This window comes from Amblyomma maculatum, chromosome 1 (assembly GCF_055883805.1).
Source record: "Amblyomma maculatum isolate TAMU_Amacu chromosome 1, ASM5588380v1, whole genome shotgun sequence".
Taxonomy (NCBI): domain Eukaryota; kingdom Metazoa; phylum Arthropoda; class Arachnida; order Ixodida; family Ixodidae; genus Amblyomma; species Amblyomma maculatum.
Genome location: NC_139344.1, coordinates 377,710,125 through 377,725,836, shown reverse-complemented (window position 1 = coordinate 377,725,836; position 15,712 = coordinate 377,710,125). Strand labels below are relative to the sequence as shown.

At 43.6% G+C, this 15,712-nt stretch overlaps 1 long non-coding RNA gene across 1 annotated transcript in view; it reads right to left on the bottom strand.

The window, feature by feature from the left end:
- LOC146208331 (uncharacterized) overlaps window positions 1-15,163 on the bottom strand; it is a 131,817-nt gene extending 116,654 nt beyond the window's left edge. Inside the window, exon 1 of the long non-coding RNA XR_014703372.1 lies at window positions 14,955-15,163. This is a non-coding gene — a long non-coding RNA (uncharacterized LOC146208331). The remainder of the gene's footprint in view (window positions 1-14,954) is intronic.
- Between the last annotated feature and the right edge of the window lie 549 nt (window positions 15,164-15,712).

The following is a 15,712-nucleotide window of genomic DNA, read 5'->3' as shown; positions in this document are numbered from 1 at the left end:
GCGGCAAGCATACAGCTGGGAAGGGGATTGGCTTCGGCGCGACGGCAGGCAGCCAAAGCGATAGTCAATACGCGCACATCGGAGACTACATTGAGACTCGGCTCCAGACCAGAGTAAACGGACCGAGCGATATTGCTTCGCTGCAACGACCCGCGCCCCATCAGACCAACAGATTCTCCGCCTGACTCAGGAAACGCGACTTTTTTGGATACGAAGCGGCGGTTCAACTTCGCCTGTCACTACTGCTGATGCGGTTCTTGGTATAGAAAGACATGCGCGATGTAGGCATGTGCGAATAAACACGGACCTATATTGGTTTGTTGTTACGAGCTCTGAGTTGAAAGTGTGACATATACAGGATGCTTCGCGTTAAAGAAGTCTGACGCTAAACCCTCCTATGACTTTCAAAGTGTAGCACTACGAGGAGCATTTTAGCTGAGCGGGTAACGCTCTGCAAGGCCTACATAGGTATTTACCAGGCTTTGTTTTGTGGTATCAAGTACAGTTCGAAAACAAATGGTTATTTTTGCTCTAATTGCCCCGTGTTATTTGACCTCGTGCACTTTTATGTGCGTCCTCGTGTGTGCCTTACACAGCGTAGTTATCTGAACTATGTAGGCTCTAATGATGCCTGCACTTTTAATTGACCCTGCGTATCAGCAAATAATTATGCTAAAGCCTTCAAAAGGACCAAATGAAAATGTAAATTTGCAATGCAATATCAAACATGAGGCCTTGACGCGCGCTTTGCTGGTGAGCCAGCGGTAATTTTAGGTCGTCGAGACTGATTTATTGACTTTAGAAAAACAAAATTTACGCATTTCGCTTCTATTTAAATGCTCTATGATAAAACGTCAGCCGCGAAGGCTCACAGTCAAAAAAGTGTACCGTTTATGAAAGTAATTTTTAAAAAATATTTGTGCCGCTGCGTGCGGCGCCAAATCGTTCGCGAGATGTCCTGTTTCTGGGTGTATTTTGTAGTGCTTGAGAGATGCATTAATATGTAAGATTTGAAGATAATTTGGTACCCTGTGTTAACGCAACAATAAGGTCATGTGCTGGAATTTGCCTTGTGTTGACACGTGACCGGGTGTTTCAAACTCGGAAACAGCAAACACCCGCCAGGGATAGCTCCATATAAGAGCTGCTGTTAAAAAAAAAAAAAGTGAAATAGTGCTCACAAATTTTCGGCTATTTCTAACGAGGATTGTAAGCGCTGGATTGTAAACGCTGGATCATTTCACGGGCAGAAAGGCAGATTATCGAAGAGTCAATATTGACGTCATCTTGGCTGGCAAGTGCGTCTGCCACGTTGTTTCTTAGAGTATGGCAATAATCGGGTATTTATTTGAAGGCTTTTTGCTTTAACTTCTTTCGTTCCTCAAAGGATTTTTGCTTCCTTAAATATAAACTTTTTACAGTGTCTTAAATAAAACTTGTTTTTTACGGTGTGGAACTGGCTTTGCCGAGATGATTTAATACTGTTCGCGGGTCCCTGAGTGTCACCAACATACATCGTCCGCCTATCATCATCATCAGCAGCAGCCTGACTATACCCACTGCAGGGCGAAGGCCTCTCCCATTTTTCTCCACTTAACCCGGTTCTGTGCTAGCTTAATCCACTTGACCCCTGCGAACTTCTTAATCTCATCCGCCCACCTAACTTGCTGCCGCCCCCTGCTACGCTTTCCTTCCCTTGGAATCCAGTTTGTTATCCTCAGCGACCATCGGTTATCCTTTCTTCGTCCTACGTGTCCTGCCCATGCCCATTTCTTCTTCTTAATTTCCAGTATAATATCGGTAACTTGAGTTATTTCTCTGACCCACTCTGCACGCTTCTTACCTCTTAATGTTACCCCTACCATTTTTCGTTCCATAGCCCTCTGGGTTGTTCTCAACTTAAGTAGAACTCTCTTGGTTAGCCTCCACGTTTCAGCCCTATAGGTGAGTACAGGTAAAATGCAACTGTTATATACTTTCCTCTTGAGCGATACCGGTAAGCTGCTAGTCATAATCTGCGAGTGCATGCCAAATGCGCTCCATCCCAATCTTATTCTTCTTGTTATTTCCTTTTCATGGTCCGGATCTGCGGTTACAACTCCGCAGTTACAACTGCGCAGTACCAAAAATATGCCATATTTCTCACCTGCCGTTTCAACTGTACCGTGAGACTGATTAAATTCTAACGTTCGTTCAGCTCTTACAAGGCGTGTCCAGATGTCGGAGAATTAAGCGAGAACTATGTCCACAAATATGAGCAGGGTACAGCTTTTACAGTAACAAATACAAATATGTCTTCAGTTTTTGGTACCAAATAAGCATATTCTTAAATTAAAATGGTTATTTGGTATTGCGGACAAATGTTGAAATCATGCCCTTTTCTTCACCTAGGAGTTGCTCGTGGCATAATCCTCTCATTTCTGTTAGTTTTCCGACACTGTAGCTTCAAGAACTCTTCCCAAAGTATATACTGTTCGTATAATCTGAGAACATAACTATAACTTTATCTGAGATTCAAGCGACACATGCTGCGGGAGCATCAAACGCTGCGTATAATTAGGACCAATGAGCTGAACGTAGAGACAGCTCAATTGCTAAGACAGCAATTATTCGGGGTTAAAAATCTGCAATGAAACGCTGTTTTCCTTTCGCTGTTTGTTTCAGTAAGGCAGTAAGGCATTTGGGCGCCTTTCTAATTTCGAAAGGTTCTAGATTCCCAAACAGCTTCGTCTTTCGATTTTCCACGTGACACGACAGCTCGACAATATAAGCGGCGGATAAAGACAAAGGGTCGTGTGAGTCGAAAAAAACTCTCAGCTCTCTGTTATCCACATGTACAGAAATTGTTCCCTGGTATCAAGATCAGAAGTGGGCCTCATGTACTGTGAATTCTCATCTGCAGTGTTCTGAGCAGTTCAGTACCTGCGCACATATGAAACGAATCAGTCTTCCAGGGTGACATAAGCAAATACATATCTGTTGTGGATAGGCACCGAACAATAAATAGTGACATTGTTAGATGAATCAATGTGCCTGTGTCGTAGAAAGATTAGGATTCGCTTTATAGTGTGCTCTAAATTCACTTTATGTGAACGCCATCATCAAAGTACCACTTGAAATGAAAGACGCGGGAATGTTACCGCATGGGCCTCCTTCTCCAAATTCAAGGTATAACAAGTAAACAGGCTTATGGAAAAAAATGTGCTTCTACAGGGGCGCGATAGTGTCAGCCTTGGACACTTGATTCAACAAGACGGCGACCCAAAGCACTTCTCTACGCTTGTAAGCAATGGGTAGCTAAAAGAGTTCATGTTATGAGGTGGACAAGCTGGTCGAAGGACATAATCTCAGTGAAATATACTAGCTCACTGAAATACTCAGTGAAATATACTAGCGAAATAAAATCAGCGAAATATAGTGAAATATGCGTATACTCTGTGCGTCATCCGAAGGACATAAAGCCAGCACCAACGAGCAGAATTTTTAGCCCCTGTTTTAAGAGCGCGGAAATGTAGTCTAGAGCAGTGGTCTCGAACACACGTTTTGTTGCGCTGTGGAATACGGTCAGTCGGCTTCCGAATTTTCAGTCATATTCCTGAAAGCACGTGCCAGCTTCACATATTAGCGTTACCGTCACAATAATTTTCCAACCAATATCAATGGGCAGGTCTAGTCTCCAGACGGTACGCGTTCTTTAGGTGCACTTCCAAGGTGCACAAAGGCAAGTCGGCGCTGTCGGTGCGTAGTAATCGCATTTTTTACATATGAGGAATATGCGTATTTCAAAAAAAAAAAATGCCATTTAACTGCTCCAAGGGGAATCACAATGTCTCCGAAAAAAACTTACTATTTTTCACCTGCTTTTCTACAGTTTTTTTTTTTATATATGTGTGTAACGTTCTCTACTACGCCCGAAAAACGGTGTTGTTAATTCATTGATGGTTTTCCTTCTAGACAGATATGAAAATCATTCAGCTGCTAAGTTTTTATCTTGCATTGTCTCCCGTAAGCATGCCTGATGAACGTAAGCTGTTTTCAAATATCTTATCTAGGAATACGAAAACACAACCATGCCTCTTACAATGCGTCTACAGGCGTTCTCCTCGAGCAAAAAATATATTGTTCGTGTAAGAAACATAAATGGGTATGCCATGAAGTGTCTTCAAAGTTTGCTTCGCTTGTTAGGTATTGCAGTATTTTGACTAGCAGTGAGTCCCCGCTTTGGTGGTGCAGTGGTTAGGGCGCTCGGCTATATTACCCACAGATGCGGGATGGAATACCGGCCGCAGCGGCCGCTTTTCGATAGAGTCGAAATGCAAGGCGGCCTTGTGCTGTGCGATGTCAGTGCACGTTAAATAAACTCAGGTGGTCGCAATTGCCAGAGTCGTCCACTATAACGTCTCTAATAGCCTGAGTTGCTTCGGGACGTTAAACTCCAAAACGCAAACCCAATTAGCAGTGAGTGAGTGTAGCGTATAAGGCAGCCATTGGCTGCGCAAAAAAAAAAAAAAAAATAAGACCTTGTTTCTGTAATAACTTTGTTATTACCAAGCCAAACCTTGGCTCTTAAAATCTGCGTAAAACTCAAAAATTATCAAAAACACATGAAAGCGTTCAGTTTAACAAATGTCCCGTTTCCTTCGAAGTAAGCTTCTCAAGCACTGAGAACGAATTACTATTAGCGTATAATGAGTAATGAAAAAAATTCCGGATATGCGTAAACGGGTGGTTGCTGTTTCTCTGTGCCATACATTTACCTTGCCTTTGCCTATTCATTTCATTTTATAAATTACCTTCGCAATCTATAAAGGCAATATCTATCTTCCAGTAGCCTGAGTCCGAAATAATCAGAGCTTAGGGTTCGTGACAACTCACGTGCATTTGAGTGTCCCTCTATCCTTACCTCCCACCCAGCCCCCCTCACACACACGCGCACACTCTGCCCAGTGCTTTCGCACCGAGTCATCACCAACGCAGGACGCTTCAGGAGCGGCAGTTAAATGATTTCATTTCAAGTCCATACTTCATAGCCACCACACTGACACTCTGAAAAACGCTTGGCTGTATTCGTTGTCGCTGCCGCGGTCGGCTGAGCCCAGCGCGAAGGCCTTCATGTGGGCTCCGGAACTTAATTATCCCGAGGAGCGCCGCCGTCAGTCCCCGGAGAAACGATTCTTAGCTATGACGACGACAGACCGCAACTGAGGAGTGCGCCTTGCTCAATGCCAGTGCACCACACCATGCACGCATCCATCCCCCTACCCTTGAGCGCACTATTTTCTCCTCCCGCCAACTCTTCGATCGTCCCGCTTCCATTTCTGCCATTAAAACTTTCCAGAGTTAGAGCATCTTTCCACCCTACATACCACCTTTCATCCCGAGCACTTTCTTGTGCGCAAGAATCATACCCACATCCCGCACTCTGCCATGCGTGAAGACGCTGCATGGTGTTCATTACGCACGCTTGGCTGAGGAGACGGGGAGACGGGGGAAACCACGGGGAGACGAGAGGAATTTCCTCTCGTCTCCCCGTGGTTTCCATTATCGCCTTTCTCGCTCCCTTCGAGCCCTGCTCATATACCCGAAAGGGACGAAATGCGACTCCCTTTTTAAATGTCGTTCGATGCTGTGAATGGCGCGACTGCGGTGCAGTCAGGCTCAGCCTTTTCGAGAAGGTGGTAAACGGACGCGAGATGTCGCACTCAAGCATAAATAAGTTCTCAGAAGCTAGAAAGTAAAAGGGTGAGCTAGCAGGAAGGAAAACATTTACAACGCGAGTGCAAAAAATACTTCTTTTTCTAAGTTGTACATGAAAAAAAAAAGTTATCATGACCTGAATTTAAAAGGTGGGAGTAAATACTTGAAGGTATAAAACAGATATTCACGCTGCAAGTCAGTTTACAAGTTATTACAAAACTTTCTGGAGAATCTAAGACTGAAAAATGGGTTTTTTCGTGTGACATAGCTTTATTTATATAAAAATATGGGCAGAGTTGATATTATCCCTTCTGTTGATGCGATTCGGTGAGGCAGGGATTGGTGCCATGAGAAACCGTGAGATGAAATTTTAAGACATTGATGAAGCAGATTTTTTTTTTTTTTTTTCACGAAAACAAATGTTTTTTTACCTTTGTTTCTCTCCTGAGTTTTCAAAGTAATCCATTCTGTCCAATTAGTGGAGAAGGAAATGAGTCTTCTTTTGTCGAAAGGATACAATTTTTCGTCATTCCACCGAAACACGACGTGGGTCGGAACATAACTTTCACGACAGTAGCTTTTTCCACTTCCCAGTTGTCTAGGGACAAACGCTACATTTGGAATTAAGTTAAGAAGTTAAGAATTAGTTAAGAAGAGTTGCAAGTGTCAGTTTTTAGCACGGTGAAACACGCAGCGATGCAGGCCGTTCAAACAACGCTTTTACCGAAATCTCGAAATTTAAACACAGTCCAACCCAGATTCATGTTGGACAGGTGGAAGCCGGCTGACCAATAATTACCAACCCATCAGTCAATCGCGAAACGTTTACTCAGGACACCAAACTCATAAACTTAACATGCTATTGGCTAACACCCGTGCTAGCAATCTCAAAGCTGCAAGGTTTTTATGGGGTGAAGTATACAGTGTTTGACTGATTTCTGTGCTAAGAGGAACAAATAAGCGCCGTCTTAGCGTTAGGAAAACCGATATCGAACTGTGCTCATCGGTGGCCTCGCCATTCGGCCGCTGTTCATTCGAACGCTGGAGGCATTTTTATGCTTTAGTAAATGCAGATGCTGGGTCACACACCACAACAAACTTGTAATGCTGAACAATGATCTGCTAAAAAATTACGTTGCCGCCTCTTTAATTGAAGGCGAGGAGAATTTTGTAGAAACGGAAGTATTGGGGGATAGAGGTACGGTACATTCCAACACGGTGAGTATACAACAGTAAAGGCTTGGCCGAGTTGTGCAGTAATGTTAGAGATGTACTTCGTGCCCACATCAAAGCTATCGACAGTCTGTCGAAAAAATTGTTCCAAACTTTACATTAAAAAAAACTTCGATTACATTGCATGTTATTGATTGGAGTAACAGCAATAAAAATACATTACAATTCTGTATTCCCTTTTTCTTGTAATTAGTTTGTATCTTCAGCTTTTACATTTGCGTTTTATATCAGCGGGCCTAATTATACGGCATGTGGTATTTAACATGATCGCGTATGGGTGCTCTGGGAGCGTCGTAGTAATTATTTCCGTACCACATAGGTAGTTTAAAACGTAACAGTAAAGCAGATAACACAAATGATTTTGCATGCTTCCTCTACCACACTACTGCCATAGTAGGTATTCGAATCTCCAACTATGATCTCCACAGTCATGTACCAAAACCACTGACCCAGCCCGCCTAGTTGGGAATACTTTGTATGCATATCTATCGAAGTAGAACTATTTGCTACAAGTTCAATCGCAAGGTAAAAGAAGCGAAAACTGGCATTCTAGCGTTCTTGTATACATAGATTTACGTGAAACTAACAAACGCAAGTAAGTAAAAGCATTATATCTATTTTTCTTTGTTTTCATGCTTCAAGCATGCGAGCATCAGAAAAAGCTGGCACACCATTACCTGACGTCATTTAGTCTGCACAACATTACCCGCCGACAGCAGAAAACCCGATGTGGTATATTAGCTTTCGGCACCGCAATATCTCTCTTCACGTACTGCAATCCACAGCGGTCTTTTTGAGACCATATTGCAATACCAAATCTAATCCCCATAAAGGGTCCCGATGTCTGCACTAATACGCTTGCGCAATCGAAATTCTGTAAGCTCCAGAGGCACTGAGGCCTTTTGTCTACGCCGCTAGACGTGCCTCATGACAAGGCAGAGGAAAATAAAAGAAAATATTTGCTGACAATAAATAAAATTATCGACAACCTGGTGTGGACGTTTACAACTTCGATGTGGCAATGGTGGGTTGGCTTATAGCGATTGGATATCATTGTGCCGATTCTGGCCTGCCTCCTAATTCCATTTTCTCTCAGCGAACTCGACGTTGCGAAAACTGTTGTAGCAGTAGTTCGTGAAACTGCGATGAAACCGTCCTTACTGAACAATAGGTGCGTAATAGAAGAATGGCGCTAGACAATTCATCATCCAGCTTTTCGCAAAAAAGAAAAAGCCTATCACCAACATACTGCCACAACAACGGCCACCGTTTCGCAGCTGAACTGCGTAGCCAATAAGTTCGCCTGCAACTGTACTAAGTCTAAACCACATCGAGTTCACGACCACCACCGCAGGTGCGTAGGACAATAAGGATTATCGAATAAATCTTCCTGCACCTTCCCTGTCCCTTGTTTTCTCAGGAATTTTATTGTGATAGCAATACTGCGCCAGGTTTCGAGCCATCGCGTGGTCCCGGCGGAGGCCACTAGCGACCATGAACAGCCGAGGAGGAGGAGGAGGAGGAGGAGGAGGAGGAGGAGGAGGAGGAGGAGGAGGAGGAGGAGGAGGAGGAGGAGGAGGAGGAGAATACTTGTAACTGACGCTCTCGCGTCATACTCTTCAAGGATGAGCTTAAGTGTCCCCAATAATGTAGCACCTTACACTGATAGGGCGTGATAGGGAAATAATGCAGAAGGCAAAAGAAGCTTCCGCCGCTGCTTCGCAATTCAGCTAGGTGTAACCAGAGTTAAACCTCAACTAATTTTTGTCCTTTTACTTGTCTCGCATCACATAGGCAAACTAATCATATTGCTCAGTTTTAAGCTTAGCTGGATTAAAAGCCTTTACAACGACAACAAAAAATATGTGACATTCATCTTCAGTGCCGGGTTACTCTTAAGACTCCTTTTCCAGCGATGGTTGGAAGCGCCCTTGAAATGCCCTGCATGGCTTAGTTTATATGAAAAAGCATCAAATTCGCTATTTCCTTGCATATTGATTATATATGGTTCGTCATGTACGTACGTAAACATTTTTCCGTTCATTGGCCGTTGATCTTTTTGGCCACTCAAATAATCGGCTACGACAAGAATAGATCTCGCACTAACGATGAACGCTTGATGTGTCAAACAAACAAAAACTCCTAGGGGGCACTTTGGATCACTAAACTTCGATGAGGCGAAAGCCTCTATCGCGCGATGGTCCCAAGGCTCCCACTACGGCACCTCTTTCTCTCTGTTTTCACTCTCACCTTTGCGATGACGCGAAAGCGTAAGCTACCAGGCAACATATAAGTCCCTGCTTTAACCGAGCCGTATGAACGTGCCTGCGTGGCTAGGGATAACGTGAATGCAAGGGTCTTGGCAGGCTGATTCTGATATCACCCTCTCATATGAAAGGAGAGGCCCGAGTTGGCAACTCCTGCGAAACGTAATATCAGGACGTCCTACGTCCGGATAGTGTTCGGTGATCTCAGCTGTCAGCTATCGCCTCCCACGTAACGAAAGCGTTACGGACGGACGGATGCGATCCGCGAGCATGAGACACAAAAGGCTATCGCCATAATCCATTAAAGGTTATCGCTTAGTGTCATCACTCTGATTCATGCTGTGGTTTATGCGTGAGCACTGAGTGTATCTGCTCTATACCTGTCGTGTACACTACTTCAACAATTTGCCGACCCATTTGTGTCTAAACGTTCGTTTACTGGAGGTCTTTGGTATCGGGAGGCTGATGGTGGTGTCTGCAAGGGTGTTGGGTGGAAACTATACGTTTTCGGTCGGGGTGGAGAGGTCGAGTTTAAGGTTGTTGCTACTCACCAGGGCATATAGCCTTGTGGGTTCTGTCGATATTTGCAACACTGTAGTGCCAATTAAATAATAGATAGTGTTCACAGGTGAGTCACGCATAATCACATGTACTAGATAATAGTCACTACTTCTGTGACCATATGGATTGCAGATGAGAGTCCTGCAGGAAAAAACGCGTGAAACCTCCTTTCTATATTACTAGTCTCCGCGCAGACAGACGATATCTTGAAATTACCTCTGATGGAGTCATGTTTTCTTGAGAGAAGCGAACAACAAACTCCTTTCCTCGCTGTACTTTGGACCTGGCAGGAATTCATGGAAGGGCCTGGCGTTTTGTATGAATAGAGTGGGTGGACGTTTGAAGGGGGAAAACGCACTTTCTAAGGCCGGTGGATATATGGAAGGTGCAGACGCCGGCTCGAGCACCGAGCATTTTTTGCGATATAGGCCTTTATTGCACGTCACGTCATTCGGCTTGAGAAATGAGGACGCGTAGGAAACATAAAATGGAGTAAGTGTATTCGCTATGTTCTCTACAAATGGGGAACACTGGTGCTGTTCGTGATTGACATTTAAGCTTTAACTTTGAGGAAAGAGGTGATAGCGTCAATGACACACATGCGACTCTCCTTGCGGCTTATCATTCGTGTGCTTTTAATTCCTGCTCGTGTAATCACAAACAACTTACTTTGCGCCCCTATCATCTCGCCAGTATTCATGAGGAGGCGATTGTAAGCTACTCAGTTTTGTTAAAGACCGAACGACATAGATAACTAAAAAGCCGCGTTATAAATAAAACGTACGGACGTGTCTGCATAACACAGGTGTAGTGTGCCTTATTCGCCATCCCAAACTCCTGGAAGCCTCACTTCCCACTTCAAGGAAAACACCGAATTTGGCAGCGCCACTCTGGTGATGTGGTATCTTTACGTCCCACAATCTGCCGATAAGTCACGTCACCTACCAATAACACAGGCGACGCAGCCTGGTTTTCTGCAGAGAGGAGATTTAACGCAAGCAAATGTGTACAAGCCGTTAATTTTCATCGATGACAATGTGAGTAGAAGGTAGATGACAGCTGTTACAAACGTCAATATAAATGTTTTTTTTTTATTGGTGCTATTGCTTTCATTTTAACTTATTTAGCGCACGGGAACCACCGCTATAGGAGAATCATTAATGAGTTGTTTCAGAACTGCGTTGTGACTAATGGCTCAGTGAGCGTAGAATTACGCGGTTGAAGTCGAAAACTACAGGCGAGCTTTGTGTGACTTCCTGCTCACAGACCTCAACAGCGCGAACGAACTAAACAGGTAATAGAAAGCACTGCATAGTGAAGGCACGCCCTTTCTGGCTCATTAGTACGTCTAAGTGTTCTCTTTGATTAGTGATGTGACCACAGCATCAAAAACGATAGTAAACTGCAAGCTAACGTACGCGGTAAATTTCTATAAAGATTTCTCATGTGGATCCGAGCGCCCTTCTTCACATGATTTGCACATGTACTTAGACCGCGATGTTGTCTGTGATGCTGTGATTCTCGATCTTGAAAGTCATTTAGTGAAGTTCACAAATGGTATTTAATATACACACTATCCTTTCCAAATCTTTACCTAACTATGGTTGTTTGGATCCAATCATTTTTAAACGACAATAAGCAGTTTGTCCAAACTAATTTTCACTCGTCACTTCTTTGGGGTATTAAATTTGTAAGCGCCCTAGGCACTTTATCAGATCCCTTTCTTCATTTAACATATATTGATGACCTTCCCCTGAATAGTTCTTCCAACTCACTTTTCTTACGATTACGACATATACCAACTCGTAACAGATCCATTAGACGTCAGTATCTTGCAATATGACCGTTCAAAAGTCAACTCTTAATCTAGTTCCACATAAAGTTCAATTAAGTTAGTAAACGAAACTTCTTTTAAAAAAGGTTCTGCTTATCTGTGTGGAGTAGTGTTCCAGATAAAAGTAGACTGTATATGTGGAACAACGTAAGCGTCAAAGTGCAAAGGTATCATGTAGAACATACATGTCAATTAAATTCCGGGCCATGACTTCTGGATGGAGTTGTTTCAAACTATCTGAAGGCTTCTTTCCACGACATTGCTGCCCGACAGAAGGGCCCAACTTGCTTTGTGGTTGAGTTGTTCGACGGCTTCACTGCTCAAAGTTGCTCCACAAAATTTTTGTACACTAATACTTAGCACCACCGAACAATGGCTTTTTTATTCTGAGCAATATGGCATAAGCAATGTTTTGTTTTTGAATAATTTCATTATTTAATTGATCAATTACAGTCTAAGTTTTCTTCATTACCATTATCAGGCATTGCTTTTTCATCGTGAGCATTTTGACACCTTTGATCCCTTTTCTTTTCTAGTTTTTATTTATCTAACTATAAATGTCAATTGTTCAATTAAACACTAAATTTTCTTATTTCATCATCATCATCACTCGGACTATACCCACTGCAGGGCGAAGGCCTCTCCCATGTTTCTCCAATTAACCCTGGCCTGTGCTAGCTGCATCCACTTAAACCCTGCGAACTTCTTAACCTCATCCTCCCATCTAACTTTCTGCCACCCTTGCTACGCTTTCCTTCCCTTGGAATCCAATTTATTACCCTAGGCGACAATCGATTACCCTCTCTACGGACTACATGCCCGGCCCATGTCCATTTCGTCTTCTTATTTCGTATTCTTTGTTTCCACTATGATGTCATTATTTCTAGTTATTTATCTGACCCACTCTGCGCGCTTCCCGTCTCTTAGCATTACCCCAACCACTTTCATTCCATAATCCTCTGCCTTTTCCTCAGCTTATGTACAACCCTTTTCGTTAGTCTAAACGTTACAAGCCCCATAGGTGAGTACAGGCAAGATGCAACTGTTGTATACTTTCCTCTTGAGCAATACCGTTAAGTATTGGCTTTTGATTCTGAGCATTTTGAGATCTTTAAATATTCCTTTTTGCATTTTTTTAATTATTTCATTGACCAATCAGACAGTATAAATTTTCTTATTTAGCATCATCTAGCATAAGCTTTTCATGTTGGGCATTTTTACACATTTGAACACTCTTTTCCAACTTTTTAACTTCATTTCCTTATATAATCAATTTATTCTAATAATTTCATCAAATCGTCATTGCCTATCAATCAAATATCAACCATTATTCACTACAACAACAAATTGCTACGCCACACTTTATTTTTAAGCAGCCACTGATTATTTCTGACAAGCGGGGCCAACAACTACCACTACGACGCCGAACACTTCTCGACCGGACAAGCTGCATAAGTTATCGCTTATAAGCATCATGGATATGAATTGCGAATTCCCCTCACTGGTTAAAGTTCCAGGCTCCACAAACAAGTGTCTACATAAACTACTGCATCCCAAGGGCAATGCAGCATTGGTCACCAGTTTCACGGTGCGTTTAAATCCACTGCATTAGCATTGAGTGCAACGGCCTCTTCACTGCCCGCATATCTTTTGCCACAGTTGAACAAACCAGTCTTTAAAGAATGACGTTAAGCTGATGGACTAAAGCGAGATATAAAACATATCTTTGCAAAGAGAGAGAATATAATAGAAAGACAGGGGAATTAACTATGCGGTGCCCGGTAGGCCACCCTACACGTTGAGAGGGGAACAAAGGGAGAAACAGGGAAAAAAGAGCTCCAAGGAAAGAAGTCTGTTACATGTCCGGAGATTTGTAATAAAAGGGAGTAGAGAGAGTACAGTTAAAGTCTAGAGCTCAACCCCGAGTCATTTAAAAACTTATGGAGCGCCTTCCCGATTTCCTTTCTGATTAAGGTGTCGTCCAAGAAACCAGAGTCTTAGCTTGTGTGTTAGGGCAACAGTTCAGTCAACGGAGTGTAGCAGCCAGGAAGGCGCGCTCACGCTCAAATTGAGGGCAGTCACAAAGTATGCGCGCAATAGTTTCAACAAACCTGCACTGCTCACACGTTGGAGAGTCTGCCATTTCGATGAGATGGGAATAGGCGTTTGCAAACGCCACTCCTAACCACATGCGACATTTCATTGCAGCATCACAGTGGGGGAGACGAATTGGTATCTGCAGTTGAAGTAATTGGTCAAAGTGGTGTAAGCTGGACGTCCAGCCTCCAGGCGTAGGCCATGATTGTCTAGTCATGCTTTCAGCGAGGAGTCGATGCTACGTCGCCTCTTGTCGATGCATCACGGTCGTCGACTTCTTTGATTTCGCAAAAAAAGCCTCTGTATTTGGCCTCTTACATGTGACATGATGGTATCTGGACAATGTTGATTGTATCGTGAGCCGGACGGGTAGCATTGTCTGCTAGGTTGTTGGTTGCTAATAACTCCACTATGGCCTGGTATCCACTGGAAGCTGATTTCATGACCGTCTTGTAATGCCTGGTGGTGAAGATTGCGAACATCCGCTATAAGTTCATCCTGGTCGCCATAGCTCAAGACCGATTGAAACCATTGTATAACCGGTTTGGAATCACAGAACACAGCCCATTTTTGTGAAGTTTGCTGTAAAAGATGCCCACAACCACAACCACAAGTACACAAATAATATTACTTATCAACTAATATCAGTAGTTACTAAGAAGATACAGCATATGCTGAGATGCGAGTTGTACTTGAGTGCTACATAAGCAATTCAAATATAGATTTTGGATTCCAACAGGGTACAACTTTAATCCTATAGACCAAATAGTAATCAGATTAAAATTGTCTCCAGTAGTTCAAATAATATATCTGCACAGTTCGGTGTTCTTTTTTGTCTTATAAGATTAACACATTAACGCGACACAGGCCAGGAGGGATGTCGTTGTGGATATCTCCGGAAATTTGGACCATGGGGGGGTTCTTTAACTTACTTCGCGCTGCACATGAGCCACGCTTTCTACCTCCATAAAAAAACGGCCACAGCGGTCAGACCAGAGCCTGCGTACCTAAGTTTAGTACGCGGTGTAAGTGGTGCAGCACCCTTTAGTTCTTTGCTTACTTCAAAGACTGCGCTTCCTATAAGGCTGCTTTTAAGAAAAAGTTTGTAAGAACGAGCAAATAAAAAAGGCCAACATGCAACCCACATCATATCATGAATATGTGCGAGGTGACTTGTTTTGCGCGAGTTAGGGGAACGACAATATCTGTGACGAGCCGTCATGATTTAAAACTAAGCGCAGCGTCTTCAAGCCGTCAGCACTTACCTAGGCATTAGGCCGTCTCCGGGATGTCGTGGCGGCACAAACTTTGCATGTTCTTGACTCGCTTCCAACTGGCATCAATTATCCGTGGCCTTCTGGACTGTAGAAACTAGGTGTCGCGGTCGTCACAGTCCATTTTAACGGAGCTTCGAAATCGGCGACCTTTCGTCTGGCTTAGTAGCGAAGCACAGGAAGAGCACTGGGGAGCGCAACAAACCCGTCGTATGGCTTATAAGGTGCTCCGATTCGTGGCCATCGGGAAATGTGCCCATGACTTATCGCTATGCAGTGTTTCGGGCCGCTTTCGTTGTGCCGAGTGTAGACGGGTCGCCGTGTGCTGCTGCTGCTGACGCGTACTGCGTGTTAACTTTCGAGTTTCGCACGTTATCTTGCAATCTTCGGTGACGCTCGGCCTCTGCGGCACAGAACAAAACGCGCGGTCATGTCTGCCTGATAGTGGTAGATATACTGCGAGTTTAGTCTACCTCGAGAGGAGGAACTTTCTGTGGCAAGCGTCGTGTCGTGCATTTTCGAAGGGGACGCCCGCCGCGTACGAAAGGTAAGTTGGCTGGCACGTGCTTGTAGCGTGAGCAACGTAGTTGAAGAAACGTTTTTGCAAGCGTTCTTTCGCGCAGCGTTGTGTCCAGAATAATATTGAATAGAGAATTTGCATGTTTTCGCCGGCGCTTTTGCACCAACTAAGTATATTTGGCTTTGTTTAAGAGGTTTAGGAACAAATCAACTTGGCCTGTAAAATGGAG